Source organism: Falco cherrug, chromosome 16 (assembly GCF_023634085.1).
Source record: "Falco cherrug isolate bFalChe1 chromosome 16, bFalChe1.pri, whole genome shotgun sequence".
Classification (NCBI taxonomy): Eukaryota; Metazoa; Chordata; class Aves; order Falconiformes; family Falconidae; genus Falco; species Falco cherrug.
In genome coordinates this window covers 8,447,011-8,453,385 of record NC_073712.1, presented here as the reverse complement: position 1 = coordinate 8,453,385, position 6,375 = coordinate 8,447,011, and the positions used below count along the sequence as shown (strand labels likewise).

Genomic DNA, 6,375 nt, shown 5'->3' with positions numbered 1-6,375 from the left:
CTTGTAAATTCTTGCTTTTTACTTTCATTTCTAGGGCAACACTTAATAGAAGATGCAACATAATAGAAGCCGGAGCTGGGGAAGCCATGATATAGCCAAAGTCCCAGAAAGTCAATTACACTGGAGGAGAGGGTGACGATAACTAATGAGATTTGCATGGAAATAACTGATCTCCTGATAAAAAGGATCACACAGTCTGTGCTGGCAGACAGTACTGAAGGGAAAGGTAAAGAAAGAGGATCAGAATACATCAGACATGGCTGCTGTAATAAGCATTTCTTTATTCCTTTGTTAGAGGCGGCCACACAGGAGACTGAACTGGTGGAGATCTGGCTGCATTCTTGCAAAAGCCATTCATTGAAAATTAATGACAGCTTAAGTTTTCAATTAAATTTTAATTTAACGTCTGTGACTGGTGCAAATCAGCATAGTTCCACTTGTGTCAGTGATTTATGTTAGCTGAGGATTTGGCCCGACATCTTGAGTGAAAGTCCTGCCAAAATATGCTGCAACAGAGATCCTCCGGCCAGATTCTTCTGTGTGTTTAAGCCCTGAAAGGTGTAGATAGGCGTGAAATCAATGCGAGTCAGGCAGTGCTGAAAACTCCATTAGGTGCCTGTCTGAATCTTCTCGTGTATAAAAACTGGCCTCAAGTAATACTCTGCTGTAAAGGAAAAAAATCCTGCAACTCCCAAATCCTCCTGTATTTCCCAGGCGGGATCTGTTCATGGCACTGCTCAGGTTCCAGATGAAGATCGCTGAAGTCTGAGGCTCTCTGCTCAAGACATCCCTTGAGTGGCTGCGGGAAGGTGACGTCTTCAGCAGGGCACAAGCCTGTGACCACTGGTCTACATAAGATACACTGGGCTGTGCTGGTGCCTGACACAGCCATGGTTCCTGCAGCCAGCTCTGCCCATGCCCGGGCATCTGCCTGCACAGAGTCTGGGCAGGATCGGGCCCATGGCATGTGTTTTTTGGTCATGATCACTTGGGGGTCAGAGGCAGGGAAGGCAGATGGGGACTGTGGGGTTTCACCTCTCTCTGATGTTGCAAAATTGCAACATTTCAAAGCGTACATAATCGATCACTGGCATTTCATTTTGCAGAGTCTTCTAGTTACAAAGGATTTAACTCGCTTTTCTGGAGCCCCACTCCTATTTCTGCATGTTTTACCTATATTGGCATTAGACTTTCAAAACCTCCAAGGTCACTGGGATAAAATCAGGAATCAGACTTTTTAATATTTGAAAAACACCTTCACCACTTTGGACACGGTATAAAGTAATTAGCCATTGAGAGACATTATATATAATTAATAAGCCATTACTGGTATATTTTAGGTAAATAATGCATTTTAATTAACACATTAATAGTAATTGTAGAGGAGCTGAATGACTGAGGTACTGGTGAGGGTGCAGGGCACTGTGCCCCCCCCAGGGCTTGGGCAGCACCAACTCTGCCTGGTGAGCGGCAGAGAAATCATCCCCGCAGGTGATTTGTGCTGGAGAGTATTTTGGTGTGCCCGTGGCCCCGAGCCCTCTCGTGACACCACCATGCACAGGGCACGGGGGCGCCCAGGTTTGGGGGCCTGGCTTCATGCTGCCGGGTTTGTGCCCAGCTCCCAGTGAGCAACGTGCCGTGGGAGTGCGTGTGCAGTCCTGGAAACGCTGTGGGTTTGAATTGGGTGCTGCTGTTGTGGGGCATCTTCCAGTCGTCGTGTGAGCTAAATATAGCAGATAGAGCACTTAAGGTAACATTAGATATAAACAGCAATTCATAAATTGCAAGTGCACAGTGGATCTTTGTCTTTAAAGAAGTCCTAGTTTTAAACATGGTTTGTGTTGGTGCGAGGTTTTTTTCTGCTCTTTTCTTGCTAGCAGGGAGGAACGGCCTCAAGGACATCTCTGTGGCCAGAGACAGCCATCACCTCACTGCTGAGCTGGCAGCTCCCACTCGCCGTCCTCACCTGGCGTGTTGCCTTTCACACCGGTGCCAAGTGCCACCCAGTGCCAGCAAGGGCCGGGCAGCAGAAACATGGGTTCCTTCTTAAAAAGCGTCACTTTGCAGTGCTGGAGCATGGCTGGTCTGGGTCACGTTTTCTAAGAGCATCACCTTAGCATCACCTAGCACTGCCAGGCAGCTGGGTTAGATGATCCATGTAGGTCTCTTCCAACTGAACTTTTCCATTACATTCCCTTGCAGCTGGGACAAACATACCTGTCATTTCACTTTGCTGGCCTTCAGAGTCTTTGTGCCCTGGCCAAAGGATGAGGGAAGCAAACCCCTGTGAGGCACACGTAGGGCTCTGTGGTAGAGGGAAGCAGGGGCAGCTGAAAGCTTCTTTCCTTCCCTGGCTGCCTGCCCCTGCACCAGTGCCTGGCTTTGAGCAATGCTTGGGCCAGGGCAGCAAATCTGCCCGGAAGCCAGATGGCTTGAGGCGCTCGGTGCCCCAGTCTGGGTTGCCTCACGGGAGCCACTAAAAACATGAAAACAACCTCCAAATCCTCACCGAGCCATTTTCTGGGTGGGCATGCAAGATGCTCACAGAGCAACACATTTGGTCAGCATCTGGCAGCAGCACATCCCGAGTGGTTGAGGGGACGAGAGTAGCTGTGCCACCACTACATCTGGCACAGCTGGAACACTGTGTGCACAGCAGCACAAACCAGGGAGGAGTAGCAGGCACTGAAATGACATGAATCCTCGATAAGAAGCGTGTCCCTGTGCCGCTTCTGTGGGCTCATGTCTCAGTAAGTCATTCATTTGCAGGAGGTGCTGAGCTCTCCCGTGGTGGAAATGAGACAGATTCCCCCAGGAGTGAAATCTCTGTGTCGGATCTCATCCCTGCTATGAGGAAAATGAAAACGAACTGGCTATAAATAACCCGGCACCTGCCAGGAATGTTGACAAGGCAGCCTGCTCTGCAGAAGGATGGCAAACAGCGGCAGGGGCTGCACTGTGCAGGACGGCTCTTGGCCCGGCTCCCTGGTGATGCTCCAGCTCTGGAGGCATTTGGTTTCAGCTCCCAGCCTGGCCCTTGCAGCCTCTTCCAGGGAAACTCTCTCCTGGGGGTCCTTGCAGTGAAGCCCAGAGCATCAAGGAGCGATGTCCCTGCACATTTCTTAGCGATAACTAACACCAAGGTGCCAGCAGAGTGTTTCTAGGGATGTGTGGTGCGGCACAGCCTGGTCGGGTTCAGAAATACGTACTAATCACCACAAAGACTGTAAAAAGCCAAGAAAATTTAAAAACCAAACCAAAGCAGATTAATAAGTTTTCCTAGTGCTCCAGTTTTCCAGGCTTTCCTCTTGGTTGGAATGATATCACTAGCTGGGCTCCCCTTCTCTGCCATAAGTTAATCTGGTGTCACGGACATTGGTAAGGGGCTCTGACTAATGCCAAGGCATCCATCCTTTGCTGAAACGCAGCCTGTAGCAAGGCAGGTGAGAAACCCTGAACACTGCAAAGAGCTTCAGGGGCTGGAGAAGCAGGTGGGGTTCGGTGCGGGGAGAGGAGATGCTGGGGTCACAGAGGCTGGAGCCCTCACTCCGCAGAGTGGGTATTGACACCGTGCGCCAAAGCCCCGCCGTGACAGCAGGGCAGTTAGTGCCTTAACGCTGGCAGCAGCACCGTGGAGGAGGCTCATTGCTCCCTGGTGGGCTGGTGTGCTGGCCCAGTCCTGTGTGCTGGCCCAGTCCTGTGTGCTGGCCCAAAAGCGGAGCTGGTGTCTAAGCGCATTCCTCGTCCGGAACAGCGTCCCGCGTGTCTCCCCTCAGGGCAGCGTAGCTGCTCCGTGGCTGGCCGGGGTGGCTTCACAGCGATACCCTGTGTGTGGGTCACCTTTACCTGCTGCCTGCATCCCTGCTTGGAAACTCACCCGGTCCTCACCCTCCTCCGGCCACCAGCCCCAGCCACCATGGGGACACGGGGACAGCAGCGGACACCTTCCCGGTGGCTTCATTTGAGAGGAGGGGTTTGCAAGGAAGTTGTGAGGATTCAGTGGCTTCATTACATCCCGTTTAATAGATCTGTGGCAGGAAATTTAATAAGTTAGGAAGTTTTACACACTCTTTTTTATATTTAATGTAGTCATTTCTCAATATGCCGTTCTCAAGAGGTTCTTTTTTTCTCCTTGCTGTTGAAATCTAGCTGGATTAAATCATTATTCCTGATGTTCCACAAGTCCTGTTCTGAATATTTTTAGAAGAAAAAAGTGAGATTTCTGCTCTGGACTTTTTTGTTTATAAATTTTGCATAAATTTCCAATACAAAAGCAGCAGAAGACATTTAACTGTATCTTTTCAAGAACAGGAACAGCTTGTGATGTACAGAGCAAACCCATTGGGTTTAACAGGCTGAGAGGTTGGAAAAGAATGAAGCAATTAAGAGGAAGGAGGTTGTGGAAATGAGGGTCATTTACACTTTACAGAAAACCAGCGCAACATTTAGTTCTCTCTTAAGCTGTAAGGGCTTGGCAAGTGCAAGGACAGAGAGGCAAAGGCTCTCTTGATGTGACCGCTTCCATTTTTTTCTGGGAATGATATTGAGGGTGATGACAGAAAACACTCGTGACTACAGCTTTAGCCCTCGAAGTTCATGGGTTTGTGCATTAGGCTGGAATAGTTGGTTACAACTCATTTGGTGATAGCCAGGGTGCACCAAACTTACATAGAGCAAAAGCTGAGGAGGTGTGAATCACAGCCTTCCCACACCCCGGCATATCAGCAGGGACAAATCTGACTCCCACCCATAGACTTGATAATATTAATTAAGCACCTTGAAGGAAAAGTCTGTGACGAGTCCCATTTGTCAGGCTCATTTGCACTGTTCGGAGAAAACATATTGCGAGTTCATTCTCAGTGATGCTCAGAAAACTTCAGACTGAATGGCAGTGATGGATGGGTTCACAGGATCAGGGCAGGCAGTGCCAGCTTCTTCCAACCACAATGAAAGAAATAAATTGGCATTTCCCCCCTACCCTCCCCGAACCATTTCCAGTGAACCATTCACAGCACTTGCAGCCACAGTCTGGTCCCCCTCGGAGTGGCACAGTTGGGTGGCTTCACTGTAACTAACCTCAGCGTGACCCAGCCTCCCGGCAGAGGGAGAGCTGCAAGGGGGAGAAACAGGCTGAGCCCCCCAGCTCTGCTAGGGAGGGTGGGCAGGCTGAGCCGCTGCAGCACGGGTGAGCAGAGCTCGGGCACCGAGACCCACAGCTGGAGCTGCACTGTCCGCAACAGCCGAGGCCTCGCACGGCAGGGCAGCAGCTCTCATTTCCCCATTGCAATCAAGTGCCTGGGGCTGCCCGTCCCCCCTTCTCACCTGTGCAAATTCCTGGCAGCAAAGGGAGCCCCGCGCTGGGCTGGCATTGCCCCTCGGTGGTGTCGGTGCAGCTGCCACCGAGCATGGCCACCGGTGGGCTGAGCTGCAGCCCTCCTGCTTGGGGTGCTGGCAGCAGCAAAGGCTCCTCTGTACGTCGGTCTCCTCCTCTTGGGGTTCTGCAAGTGGAAGCGGGCAGGGGGTGAGCACCAGGACGCTCCTCCATGCCCAACACAACCATTGTCCTTCCGGGGGGGGGACAGACCTGTGCCACTTCAGACACCTTGCATTCCCTTTTGTAGAGCCGGCCAAGAGGGATTGCTGTCAGGCCTGGGACAGCCCTTGCACACTTAGCCAAAGTACAGGAATATTTTAAAATCCTACCTCTTCTCCAGCCCCAGCTTCTCCTTTGGCCATTGAAACCAGTTGGCGGAGCAGGGAGGCTCCTCTCCCCCTTGGCCATGCTCAGCCTCCTTGAAGAAAGATATCTAAGGAAGGGTTAAATCAAGCACAACTAAATTTACTGGTCCTTTATTAACAAGTTTATCAAATTTAAATAATTAGTATTCTTATGTCACATGCTGTATAGAGGGACACCAAAGGGATCGCAGCCACTGAGCAGAGCCATATGGTCCTCTGATTAATAATGTCAAACAGAAGCAAGCAGAGCATTCAAGGGAAAAAAATACGCAGGTTGCAAAGGCAATGAGCTCTTCCATGCCTTAAGCAGTGTTCTCCCTACGTAAGGGAGCTGTAGCCGTACGGTGGGGTGGGACAGGCTCGGGTGCTGCGTGCCTCACAGGGGCTGTGATGGGCAGAGCCCTGCGGGGAGCCAGCATCTCCCCCGTGGGCAGCCTGTGCCCTCACCTGGTGCCTGGTCCGTGAAAAACGCGATGCCTGCTGAGTTCCCTCTGACTCACGTCCTCGGGCTTCAGTAATGAAAGTCGCAGCTGGGTCACTTCAGCTGAGGTGCAAAAATTTCAGCTGGAGCAGCCTATGCGTTGGGCAGCACTGGGTGCTGTCCTGGGTGGGAGGGACATGTGGTGGTGGCACTTG

At 51.2% G+C, this 6,375-nt stretch overlaps 1 long non-coding RNA gene across 1 annotated transcript in view; it reads right to left on the bottom strand.

The window, feature by feature from the left end:
• Positions 1–303: 303 nt before the first annotated feature.
• LOC114018078 (uncharacterized) overlaps positions 304–6,375 on the bottom strand; it is a 181,550-nt gene continuing 175,478 nt past the window's right edge. The window contains exons 4-6 of the long non-coding RNA XR_003563496.2: positions 5,704–5,807; positions 5,323–5,498; positions 304–4,028 (exon numbers count right to left, since the gene is read on the bottom strand). This is a non-coding gene — a long non-coding RNA (uncharacterized LOC114018078). The remainder of the gene's footprint in view (positions 4,029–5,322; positions 5,499–5,703; positions 5,808–6,375) is intronic.